The sequence below is a fragment of the Lineus longissimus genome, chromosome 5 (genome assembly GCF_910592395.1).
Source record: "Lineus longissimus chromosome 5, tnLinLong1.2, whole genome shotgun sequence".
NCBI classification, from domain to species: domain Eukaryota; kingdom Metazoa; phylum Nemertea; class Pilidiophora; order Heteronemertea; family Lineidae; genus Lineus; species Lineus longissimus.
The window spans coordinates 16480671-16495248 of record NC_088312.1 but is presented as its reverse complement, the minus strand read 5'-3'; positions in this window follow the sequence as shown (position 1 = coordinate 16495248).

Genomic DNA, 14578 nt, shown 5'->3' with positions numbered 1-14578 from the left:
CTCGTTGTGTCCGATCGCGCTCATTTTGGTTTTACAGAGTCGAGATGACTGTTCGGAGAGATTGAGACTGAAGTTTTCGAGATTCCGTGACGATATGTTGTCATTCAACTGGCGATATAGCCTATTGTTGACAACAGCTGGTTGGTGATGGCGCTCGTCGCGACTGAGCGATCAGAGTCGAGATTACTGTTTGGACAGATTGAGCCAGAAATTTTGAGATTCCGTGACGGTTAGTTGTCATTCAACCAGCCATATTGCATATTAGCGATGATAGGCAGTCGGCGCTGGCACTCGTCGCGACGAATCGCGCTCATTTTAGTTATACAGAGTCGAGATGACTGTTCGGTCAGATTTAGACCAAAATTTCGCAATTCCGTGATGATATATCGTCATTTCTCTAGCCGTATTGCCTATTGGTGATGATAGTCAGTCGACGATGGCGCTCGTTGTGTCCGATCGCGCTCATTTTGGTTTTACAGAGTCGAGATGACTGTTCGGAGAGATTGAGACTGAAGTTTTCGAGATTCCTTGACGATATGTTGTCATTCAACCAGCCATATTGCATATTAGCGATGATAGGCAGTCGGCGATGGCGCTCGTCGCGACGAATCGCGCTCATTTTAGTTATACAGAGTCGAGATGACTGTTCGGTCAGATTTAGACCAAAATTTCGCAATTCCGTGACAATATATCGTCATTCCTCTAGCCATGTTACCTATTGGCGATGATAGTCAGTCGGCGATAGCGCTCGTTGTGTCAGATCGCGCTGATTTTGGTTTTACAGAGTCGAGATGACTGTTCGGAGAGATTGAGACTGAAGTTTTCGAGATTCCGTGACGATATGTTGTCATTCAACTGGTGATATAGCCTATTGTTGACAACAGCTGGTTGGTGATGGCGCTCGTCGCGACTGAGCGATCAGAGTCGAGATTACTGTTTGGACAGATTGAGCCAGAAATTTCGAGATTCCGTGACGTTATGTTGTCATTCAACTGGCGATATAGCCTATTGTTGACAACAGCTGGTTGGTGATGGCGCTCGTCGCGACTGATCGCAATCATTTTAGTTATACAGAGTCGAGATGACTGTTCGGACAGATTGAGACAGAAATTTCGAGATTCCTTGACGATAAGTTGTCATTCAACCAGCCATATTGCATATTAGCGATGATTGGCAGTCGGCGATGGCGCTCGTCGCGACGAATCGCGCTCATTTTAGTTATACAGAGTCGAGATGACTGTTCGGTCAGATTTAGACCAAAATTTCGCAATTCCGTGACGATATATCGTCATTTCTCTAGCCGTATTGCCTATTGGTGATGATAGTCAGTCGACGATGGCGCTCGTTGTGTCCGATCGCGCTCATTTTGGTTTTACAGAGTCGAGATGACTGTTCGGAGAGATTGAGACTGAAGTTTTCGAGATTCCGTGACGATATGTTGTCATTCAACTGGCGATATAGCCTATTGTTGACAACAGCTGGTTGGTGATGGCGCTCGTCGCGACTGATCGCAATCATTTTAGTTATACAGAGTCGAGATGACTGTTCGGACAGATTGAGACAGAAATTTCGAGATTCCGTGACGATAAGTTGTCATTCAACCAGCCATATTGCATATTAGCGATGATAGGCGGTCGGCGATGGCGCTCGTCGCGACCAATCGCGCTCATTTTGGTTATACAGAGTCGAGATGACTGTTCGGTCAGATTGAGCCCAAAATTTCGCAATTCCGTGACGATAAGTTGTCATTGAACTAGCCATATTGCATATTAGCAATGATAGTATGTTGGCGATGGCGCTCCTTGCGACCGACCGCGCTAATTTTGGTTATACAGGGTCGAGATGACTTTTGGGACAGATTGAGACCAAAATTTCGAGACTCCGTGACAGAAGTTGTCGTTGATTGGTGATATAGCCTAGAGACGATGATAGTCTGTCGGCACTAATTTTAGTTTCACAGATTCGAGATGACCGTTTGGACACATTGAGACTGAAATTTGGAGATTCAGTGACAATGAATTGTCATTCGTGAAGCAATATAGGCTACTGGCGATGATAGTCAATGGGTGATGCAGACCGAAATTTTGAGATGGTTGGTTGGTGATGGGGAGTGCCATTGCCGACTGACTATCATCGCCAGTAGGCTATATCGCTTGTAGAATAACAACTTAATGTCACGGAATTTCCAAATTTTGGTCTCAGTCCGTCCGTATAGTCATCTCTACGCTGTGAAACTGAAATGAGTGTGAGTGGTCGCGACGAGCGCAATCGCCGACCAACTATCATCGCGAATATGCAATATGCCTAGTTGAATGACATCGTATCGTCACGAAATCTTCATACTTCGGTCTCAATCTCTCCGTACAGTCATCTCGACTCTGTATAACCAAAATGATTGCCATCAGTGTCGACGTGCGCCATCACCAACCGACTGTCTCAAAATTTCAGTCTCAAATGACAACTTATCGTCACGGATTCTCAAAATATCGGTCTCAATCTGTCTGAACAGTCATCTCGATTCTGCAAAACCAAAATGAGCACGGTCGGTCGCAACGTGCACCATCGCCACCGACTACCTCGACATTTCGGTCTCCATCGCCCACCGACTATCATCGCCGATGATAGTCGGTTTGCAATGGCGCTCGTCATGACTGATGGCACTCATTTTGGTTCTACAGAGTCGAGATGACTGTTCGGACAGATTGAGACCGAAATTTAGAGATTCCGTGACGATATGTTGTCATTCAACTGGCGATATAGCCTATTGTTGACAACTGCTGGTTGGCGATGGCGCTCGTCGCGACTGATCGCAATAATTTTAGTTATACAGAGTCGAGATGACTGTTCGGACAGATTGAGCCCGAAATTTCGAGATTCCTTGACGATAAGTTGTCATTCAACCAGCCATATTGCATATTAGCGATGATGGGCAGTCGGCGATGGCGCTCGTCGCGACGAATCGCGCTCATTTTAGTTATACAGAGTCGAGATGACTGTTCGGTCAGATTTAGACCAAAATTTCGCAATTCCGTGACGATATATCGTCATTTCTCTAGCCGTATTGCCTATTGGTGATGATAGTCAGTCGACGATGGCGCTCGTTGTGTCCGATCGCGCTCATTTTGGTTTTACAGAGTCGAGATGACTGTTCGGAGAGATTGAGACTGAAGTTTTCGAGATTCCGTGACGATATGTTGTCATTCAACTGGCGATATAGCCTATTGTTGACAACAGCTGGTTGGTGATGGCGCTCGTCGCGACTGATCGCAATCATTTTAGTTATACAGAGTCGAGATGACTGTTCGGACAGATTGAGACAGAAATTTCGAGATTCCGTGACGATAAGTTGTCATTCAACCAGCCATATTGCATATTAGCGATGATAGGCGGTCGGCGATGGCGCTCGTCGCGACGAATCGCACTCATTTTGGTTATACAGAGTCGAGATGACTGTTCGGTCAGATTGAGCCCAAAATTTCGCAATTCCGTGACGATAAGTTGTCATTGAACTAGCCATATTGCATATTAGCAATGATAGTATGTTGACGATGGCGCTCCTTGCGACCGACCGCGCTAATCTTGGTTATACAGGGTCGAGATGACTTTTGGGACAGATTGAGACCAAAATTTCGAGACTCCGTGACAGAAGTTGTCGTTGATTGGTGATATAGCCTAGAGACGATGATAGTCTGTCGGCACTAATTTTAGTTTCACAGATTCGAGATGACCGTTTGGACACATTGAGACTGAAATTTGGAGATTCAGTGACAATGAATTGTCATTCGTGAAGCAATATAGGCTACTGGCGATGATAGTCAATGGGTGATGCAGACCGAAATTTTGAGATGGTTGGTTGGTGATGGGGAGTGCCATTGCCGACTGACTATCATCGCCAGTAGGCTATATCGCTTGTAGAATAACAACTTAATGTCACGGAATTTCCAAATTTTGGTCTCAGTCCGTCCGTATAGTCATCTCTACGCTGTGAAACTGAAATGAGTGTGAGTGGTCGCGACGAGCGCAATCGCCGACCAACTATCATCGCGAATATGCAATATGCCTAGTTGAATGACATCGTATCGTCACGAAATCTTCATACTTCGGTCTCAATCTCTCCGTACAGTCATCTCGACTCTGTATAACCAAAATGATTGCCATCAGTGTCGACGTGCGCCATCACCAACCGACTGTCTCAAAATTTCAGTCTCAAATGACAACTTATCGTCACGGATTCTCAAAATATCGGTCTCAATCTGTCTGAACAGTCATCTCGATTCTGCAAAACCAAAATGAGCACGGTCGGTCGCAACGTGCACCATCGCCACCGACTACCTCGACATTTCGGTCTCCATCGCCAACCGACTATCATCGCCGATGATAGTCGGTTTGCAATGGCGCTCGTCATGACTGATGGCACTCATTTTGGTTCTACAGAGTCGAGATGACTGTTCGGACAGATTGAGACCGAAATTTAGAGATTCCGTGACGATATGTTGTCATTCAACTGGCAATATAGCCTATTGTTGACAACAGCTGGTTGGCGATGGCGCTCGTCGCGACTGATCGCAATAATTTTAGTTATACAGAGTCGAGATGACTGTTCGGACAGATTGAGCCCGAAATTTCGAGATTCCTTGACGATAAGTTGTCATTCAACCAGCCATATTGCATATTAGCGATGATGGGCAGTCGGCGATGGCGCTCGTCGCGACGAATCGCGCTCATTTTAGTTATACAGAGTCGAGATGACTGTTCGGTCAGATTTAGACCATAATTTCGCAATTCCGTGACGATATATCGTCATTTCTCTAGCCGTATTGCCTATTGGTGATGATAGTCAGTCGACGATGGCGCTCGTTGTGTCCGATCGCGCTCATTTTGGTTTTACAGAGTCGAGATGACTGTTCGGAGAGATTGAGACTGAAGTTTTCGAGATTCCGTGACGATATGTTGTCATTCAACTGGCGATATAGCCTATTGTTGACAACAGCTGGTTGGTGATGGCGCTCGTCGCGACTGATCGCAATCATTTTAGTTATACAGAGTCGAGATGACTGTTCGGAAAGATTGAGACAGAAATTTCGAGATTCCGTGACGATAAGTTGTCATTCAACCAGCCATATTGCATATTAGCGATGATAGGCGGTCGGCGATGGCGCTCGTCGCGACGAATCGCGCTCATTTTGGTTATACAGAGTCGAGATGACTGTTCGGTCAGATTGAGCCCAAAATTTCGCAATTCCGTGACGATAAGTTGTCATTGAACTAGCCATATTGCATATTAGCAATGATAGTATGTTGGCGATGGCGCTCCTTGCGACCGACCGCGCTAATTTTGGTTATACAGGGTCGAGATGACTTTTGGGACAGATTGAGACCAAAATTTCGAGACTCCGTGACAGAAGTTGTCGTTGATTGGTGATATAGCCTAGAGACGATGATAGTCTGTCGGCACTAATTTTAGTTTCACAGATTCGAGATGACCGTTTGGACACATTGAGACTGAAATTTGGAGATTCAGTGACAATGAATTGTCATTCGTCAAGCAATATAGGCTACTGGCGATGATAGTCAATGGGTGATGCAGACCGAAATTTTGAGATGGTCGGTTGGTGATGGGGAGTGCCATTGCCGACTGACTATCATCGCCAGTAGGCTATATCGCTTGTAGAATTACAACTTAATGTCACGGAATTTCCAAATTTTGGTCTCAGTCCGTCCGTATAGTCATCTCTACGCTGTGAAACTAAAATGAGTGTGAGTGGTCGCGACGAGCGCAATCGCCGACCAACTATCATCGCGAATATGCAATATGCCTAGTTGAATGACATCGTATCGTCACGAAATCTTCATACTTCGGTCTCAATCTCTCCGTACAGTCATCTCGACTCTGTATAACCAAAATGATTGCCATCAGTGTCGACGTGCGCCATCACCAACCGACTGTCTCAAAATTTCAGTCTCAAATGACAACTTATCGTCACGGATTCTCAAAATATCGGTCTCAATCTGTCTGAACAGTCATCTCGATTCTGCAAAACCAAAATGAGCACGGTCGGTCGCAACGTGCACCATCGCCACCGACTACCTCGACATTTCGGTCTCCATCGCCAACCGACTATCATCGCCGATGATAGTCGGTTTGCAATGGCGCTCGTCATGACTGATGGCACTCATTTTGGTTCTACAGAGTCGAGATGACTGTTCGGACAGATTGAGACCGAAATTTAGAGATTCCGTGACGATATGTTGTCATTCAACTGGCAATATAGCCTATTGTTGACAACAGCTGGTTGGCGATGGCGCTCGTCGCGACTGATCGCAATAATTTTAGTTATACAGAGTCGAGATGACTGTTCGGACAGATTGAGCCCGAAATTTCGAGATTCCTTGACGATAAGTTGTCATTCAACCAGCCATATTGCATATTAGCGATGATGGGCAGTCGGCGATGGCGCTCGTCGCGACGAATCGCGCTCATTTTAGTTATACAGAGTCGAGATGACTGTTCGGTCAGATTTAGACCAAAATTTCGCAATTCCGTGACGATATATCGTCATTTCTCTAGCCGTATTGCCTATTGGTGATGATAGTCAGTCGACGATGGCGCTCGTTGTGTCCGATCGCGCTCATTTTGGTTTTACAGAGTCGAGATGACTGTTCGGAGAGATTGAGACTGAAGTTTTCGAGATTCCGTGACGATATGTTGTCATTCAACTGGCGATATAGCCTATTGTTGACAACAGCTGGTTGGTGATGGCGCTCGTCGCGACTGATCGCAATCATTTTAGTTATACAGAGTCGAGATGACTGTTCGGAAAGATTGAGACAGAAATTTTGAGATTCCGTGACGATAAGTTGTCATTCAACCAGCCATATTGCATATTAGCGATGATAGGCGGTCGGCGATGGCGCTCGTCGCGACGAATCGCGCTCATTTTGGTTATACAGAGTCGAGATGACTGTTCGGTCAGATTGAGCCCAAAATTTCGCAATTCCGTGACGATAAGTTGTCATTGAACTAGCCATATTGCATATTAGCAATGATAGTATGTTGGCGATGGCGCTCCTTGCGACCGACCGCGCTAATTTTGGTTATACAGGGTCGAGATGACTTTTGGGACAGATTGAGACCAAAATTTCGAGACTCCGTGACAGAAGTTGTCGTTGATTGGTGATATAGCCTAGAGACGATGATAGTCTGTCGGCACTAATTTTAGTTTCACAGATTCGAGATGACCGTTTGGACACATTGAGACTGAAATTTGGAGATTCAGTGACAATGAATTGTCATTCGTCAAGCAATATAGGCTACTGGCGATGATAGTCAATGGGTGATGCAGACCGAAATTTTGAGATGGTCGGTTGGTGATGGGGAGTGCCATTGCCGACTGACTATCATCGCCAGTAGGCTATATCGCTTGTAGAATTACAACTTAATGTCACGGAATTTCCAAATTTTGGTCTCAGTCCGTCCGTATAGTCATCTCTACGCTGTGAAACTAAAATGAGTGTGAGTGGTCGCGACGAGCGCAATCGCCGACCAACTATCATCGCGAATATGCAATATGCCTAGTTGAATGACATCGTATCGTCACGAAATCTTCATACTTCGGTCTCAATCTCTCCGTACAGTCATCTCGACTCTGTATAACCAAAATGATTGCCATCAGTGTCGACGTGCGCCATCACCAACCGACTGTCTCAAAATTTCAGTCTCAAATGACAACTTATCGTCACGGATTCTCAAAATATCGGTCTCAATCTGTCTGAACAGTCATCTCGATTCTGCAAAACCAAAATGAGCACGGTCGGTCGCAACGTGCACCATCGCCAACCGACTACCTCGACATTTCGGTCTCCATCGCCCACCGACTATCATCGTCGATGATAGTCGGTTTGCAATGGCGCTCGTCATGACTGATGGCACTCATTTTGGTTCTTAAGAGTCGAGATGACTGTTCGGACAGATTGAGACCGAAATTTAGAGATTCCGTGACGATATGTTGTCATTCAACTGGCGATATAGCCTATTGTTGATAACAGCTGGTTGGTGATGGCGCTCGTCGCGACTGATCGCAATAATTTTAGTTATACAGAGTCGAGATGACTGTTCGGACAGATTGAGCCAAAAATTTCGAGATTCCTTGACGATAAGTTGTCATTCAACCAGCCATATTGCATATTAGCAATGATAGGCGGTCGGCGATGGCGCTCGTCGCGACGAATCGCGCTCATTTTTGTTATACAGAGTCGAGATGACTGTTCGGTCAGATTTAGACCAAAATTTCGCAATTCCGTGACGATATATCGTCATTTCTCTAGCCATATTGCCTATTGGCAATGATAGTCAGTCGGCGATGGCGCTCATTGTGTCTGATCGCGCTCATTTTTGTTTTACAGAGTCGAGATGACTGTTCGGAGAGATTGAGACTGAAGTTTTCGAGATTCCGTGACGATATGTTGTCATTCAACTGGCGATATAGCCTATTGTTGACAACAGCTGGTTGGTGATGGCGCTCGTCGCGACTGAGCGATCAGAGTCGAGATTACTGTTTGGACAGATTGATTCAGAAATTTCGAGATTCCGTGACGGTAAGTTGTCATTTAGCCAGCCATATTGCATATTAGCGATGATAGGCAGTCGGCGATGGCGCTCGTCGCGACGAATCGCGCTCATTTTAGTTATACAGAGTCGAGATGACTGTTCGGTCAGATTTAGACCAAAATTTCGCAATTCCGTGACGATATATCGTCATTTCTCTAGCCGTATTGCCTATTGGCGATGATAGTCAGTCGACGATGGCGCTCGTTGTGTCCGATCGCGCTCATTTTGGTTTTACAGAGTCGAGAAGACTGTTCGGAGAGATTGAGACTGAAGTTTTCGAGATTCCGTGACGATATGTTGTCATTCAACTGGCGATATAGCCTATTGTTGACAACAGCTGGTTGGTGATGGCGCTCGTCGCGACTGATCGCAATCATTTTAGTTATACAGAGTCGAGATGACTGTTCGGACAGATTGAGACAGAAATTTCGAGATTCCGTGACGATAAGTTGTCATTCAACCAGCCATATTGCATATTAGCGATGATAGGCGGTCGGCGATGGCGCTCGTCGCGACCAATCGCGCTCATTTTGGTTATACAGAGTCGAGATGACTGTTCGGTCAGATTGAGCCCAAAATTTCGCAATTCCGTGACGATAAGTTGTCATTGAACTAGCCATATTGCATATAAGCAATGATAGTCTGTTGGCGATGGCGCTCCTTGCGACCGACCGCGCTAATTTTGGTTATACAGGGTTGAGATGACTTTTGGAACAGATTGAGACCAAAATTTCGAGACTCCGTGACAGAAGTTGTCGTTGATTGGTGATATAGCCTAGAGACGATGATAGTCTGTCGGCACTAATTTTAGTTTCACAGATTCGAGATGACCGTTTGGACACATTGAGACCGAAATTTGGAGATTCAGTGACAATGAATTGTCATTCGTCAAGCAATATAGGCTACTGGCGATGATAGTCAATGGGCGATGCAGACCGAAATTTTGAGATGGTCGGTTGGTGATGGGGAGTGCCATTGCCGACTGACTATCATCGCCAGTAGGCTATATCGCTTGTAGAATTACAACTTAATGTCACGGAATTTCCAAATTTTGGTCTCAGTCCGTCCGTATAGTCATCTCTACGCTGTGAAACTAAAATGAGTGTGAGTGGTCGCGACGAGCGCAATCGCCGACCAACTATCATCGCGAATATGCAATATGCCTAGTTGAATGACATCGTATCGTCACGAAATCTTCATACTTCGGTCTCAATCTCTCCGTACAGTCATCTCGACTCTGTATAACCAAAATGATTGCCATCAGTGTCGACGTGCGCCATCACCAACCGACTGTCTCAAAATTTCAGTCTCAAATGACAACTTATCGTCACGGATTCTCAAAATATCGGTCTCAATATGTCTGAACAGTCATCTCGATTCTGCAAAACCAAAATGAGCACGGTCGGTCGCAACGTGCACCATCGCCAACCGACTACCTCAACATTTCGGTCTCCATCGCCCACCGACTATCATCGCCGATGATAGTCGGTTTGCAATGGCGCTCGTCATGACTGATGGCACTCATTTTGGTTCTACAGAGTCGAGATGACTGTTCGGACAGATTGGTGATGGCGCTCGTCGCGACTGATCGCAATAATTTTAGTTATACAGAGTCGAGATGAGTGTTCGGACAGATTGAGCCAGAAATTTCGAGATTCCTTGACGATAAGTTGTCATTCAACCAGCCATGTTGCATATTAGCGCCATCGCTGACCGCCTATGATCGCCAATAGGCAATATGGCTAGACGAATAACGATATATCGTCACGAAATTTTGGTCTCAATCTGACCGAACAGTCATCTCGACTCTGTATAACCAAAATGAGCGCAATTGACGAGCGCCATCGCCGACCGCCTATCATCGCTAATATGCAATATGGCTAGTTCAATGACAACTTATCGTCACAGAATCTCGAAAACTTCAGTCTCAATCTGTCCGAACAGTCATCTCGACTCTGTATAACGAAAATGATTGCGATATGTCGCCACATGCGCCATCGGCAACCGCCTATCATCACCATCACCATTTTTTCAATCAATCTATGGCTAAGGTGGAGTTGTTTACGGATAGCGATGTGTTCGATCCCGCGAAATTTCCTGCGAAGAAATGCGGTGCAAGTACCAAACCAATTTTTTACACCTCCACAACCAACAGGTATTGGAGAGTTCCAAAGCTATAGAAATGCGTCAAGATGAGCCCGGATTGCGCTGATTGTCTAAACGCGCCCGATTTTCGAGACCTGAATGTGGTTCAATTGGATCGCATCCGGATCTGATCCGATCCGAATGTGGTTTTTTTCGCCTGACATCTAAATGGTCCTATTATCGCTTGTGGAATTACAAATTAATGTCACGGAATTTCCATACTACTGTCTCAATCTGTCTGAACAGTCATCTCGACTCTGTAGAACCAAAGTGAGTGCCATCGGCCACGACGAGCGCCATCGCCAATATGCAATATGGCCAGTTGAATGACATCGTATCGTCATGGAGTCTTCAGATTTCGGTCTCAATCTCTCTGAACAGTCATCTTGACTCTGTAGAACCAAAATGATCGCCATCAGTCATGACGAGCACCATCGCCAACTGACTATCATCGCCAGTAGGCTATATCGCTTGTAGTATTACCAATGGAATTTCCAAATTTTTGTCTCAATCTGTCCGAATAGTCGTCTGTGAAACTAAAATGAGTGTGAGTGGTCGGACGAGCGCCATCGCCGACCAACTATCATCGCCAATATGCAATATGGCTAGTTGAAAGACATCGTATCGTCATGGAATCTTCATATTTCGGTCTCAATCTCTCCGAACAGTCATCTCGACTCTTTATAACCAAAATGATTGCCATCAGTGTCGACGTGCGGCATCACCAACCTACTGTCTCGAAATTTCAGTCTCGAATGACAACTTATCGTCACGGATTCTCAAAGTATCGGTCTCAATCTGTCCGAACAGTCATCTCTATTCAGTGAAACTAAAATGAGCGCGATCAGTCACGACGAGCTACATCGCCGACCAACTATCATTTCCAGTAGTCTATATCGCTAGTCGAATGACAGCTTATTGTCACGGAATCTCCAAATTTCGGTCTCAATTTGTCCGAACAGTCATCTCGATTCTGTGAAACTAAAATGAGTGCAATCGGTTGTGACAAGCCCAAACGCCGACTGACTATCATTGTCTGTAGGCTATATCGCTAGTCAAATGACAACTTTTGTCACGGAATCTCGAAATTTCAGTCTCAATTTCTCGGAATGGTCATCTAGCCTCAGAATAACCAAAATGAGCTTGATCATTCATGACGAACACCATCACTGACCAACTCTCATCGCCAGTAGGCTATATCGCTAGTCAAATGAGAACTTATCGTTGCAGAATCTCAAAATTTCAGTTTCAGTCATATCAACTCTGTATAACTAAAATGAGCATGATCGGTTGCAATGAATGCCATCGTCGATCGACTATCATCGCCAGAAGGCTCTATTGCTCGTCGAAAGACACACTATCATCAGGGAATCTCAAAATGTTGGGTTTCAATTTGTTCGAACGGTCATATTGACTCTGTATGATAAAATGATTGTGATCAGTGGCAACGAGCGCCATCACTGACCAAATATCATCGAATGACACCTTATCATCTCAGAATCTCGAAACATTGGTCTCAATTTGTCAGAAAGGTCATCTCAACTCTCTAAATCCAAAATGAGCATGATTAGTCGCGATAAGCGCCATTGCCAACAGGCTATCTTCGCAAGTAGCTTCTATCGCTAGTCGAATGACAACTTATCGTCGCGGAATCTCGGAAATTTTGTGACCAAAAGTTGGCTTGGATAGTTGGTTGGCATGGCGCTCGTCCCGACTGATTGCGCTCATTTTAGTTTCACAGAATCGAGATGACCGTTTGGACAGATTTAGACCGAAATTTCGAGATTCTGTGACAATATGTTGTCATTCAACTAGCAATATCGCCTATTGTTGACGACAGATCGCAATCATTTTAGTTTCACAGAATCGAGATGTCCTTTCGGACAGATTGAGAGCGAAAATTGTGTTTCGGTGACAGATGTCATTCGACTAGCGATATAGCCTACTCGCGATGACAGTCGGTTGGCGATGGCGCTCGTCGCGACCAATAGCGCTCTTAAACAGTCCAAACAGAATATAATCAACTGTAGGCTAATTTGCTAGTCGAATGACAACTTATTGTCATAGAATCTTGCAATTTTGGTCTCAATTTCTCTGAACAGTTCTCTCAACTCTGTAAAACCAAAATGAGCATGTTTGGTTGCGATGAGCGCCATCGACAACCGACTCTCTTCGCCAGGCTATATGCTAGTCGAATGACAACTTATTATTGCAGAATCTTGAAATTTTAGTCTCTATTTGTCCGAACGGTCATATCGACTTGGTATAACCAAAATGAACGCGATCCGTTGCCATCGCCAGCCCACTGTCTTCGCAAGTAGGTTCTATCGCTAGTCAAATGACACCTTATTGTCATGGAATATTGAAATTTCCGTCGCAATCTTTCGGTCGCAAACGGTCATCTCGACACTATATAACCAAAATGAGCATATTTGGTGGTGATGAGCGCCATCGACAACCGACTATCTTCCCAAGTAGGTTCTATCTCTAATCAAATAACACCTTATCGTCGCGGAATCTGGAAATTTCAGTCTCAATTTCCGTCTCAATATGTCCAATCGGTCATCTCGACTCTGTATAACCAAAGTGATTGCGATCCTTCGTGACCAGCACCATCGCCGGATGAATCTCATCGCCAGTAGGTTGGTTATATCGCTATTTGAATGACAAATTATTGTCACAGAATCTCAAAATATTGGTCTCAATTGTTCCGATCTGTCGTCTTGACACTGTATAACCAAAATGAACATGATTGGACGCGACGAACGCCATTGCCGACCGACTCTCATCACCAGTAAGCTACATCGCTAGACGAATGACCTTTTCCTGTCGTGGAATCTGCGAATTTTGGTCTCAATTTGTTTGAACGTTTATCTCGACTCTGTATAACCAAAATGAGCACGATCGTTTGTGAAGAGCACCATCGCCGTCCGCCTCTCATCGCCAGTAGGCTATATCGCTAGTCAAATAACAATTTATCGTCGCAGAATCTGAAAACTTGGTTCACAATTTGTCCGAACAGTCATCTCTGTATAACGAAAATAAATATGATTGGTGGCAACGAGTGCCATCGCCGACCGACTATCATCGCCATTAGGCTATATCGCTAGTTGAATGACAACTTATCATTGCAGAATCTTGAAATTTTGTCCTCAATTTGTCCAAACGGTCATCTCGTCTCTGTATAGCAAAAATGAGCACGATCGATCACAACGAGCGCTATTGCCGACCAAATGTCATTTCCAGTTGCATATACCGCTAGTCGAATGACAACTTATCATTGCAGAATCTCGTAATTTCAGTCTCAATTTGTCGGAACAGTCATCTCGACTCTGTATAACCAAAATGAGAGCCGTCAGGCGAGAACCAACCATTATCGCCAGAAGGCCATATTGCTAGTCAAATGACAACTTATCGTTGCAGAATCTCAGAATTTCAGTCTCAATTTGTCCGAACGGTTATATCCGGTCTGTATAACCAAAATGAGCGCATTCGGTTGCGATGATCTCCATCGCCGACCGACCAACTTCGCTAGAAGGCTCTATCGCTAATCAAATGACACCATTTTATAGGGAATATCGAAATTTCAGTCTCAATTTGTCGGAATGGTTGTCTCGACTCTGTATAACCAAAATGAGAGCCGTTGGTCGCGAAGAGCGCCATCGCCGACCTACTGTTATCACAAATAGGCTTTATTGCTATTTGAATGACAACTTATTGTCACAGAATCTCACAATTTGTTTAAACAGTCCAAACCGACTATAATAGACAGTAAGTTTATATCACACGTCGAAGGACAACTTACCGTCGTGGAATCTCTAAATT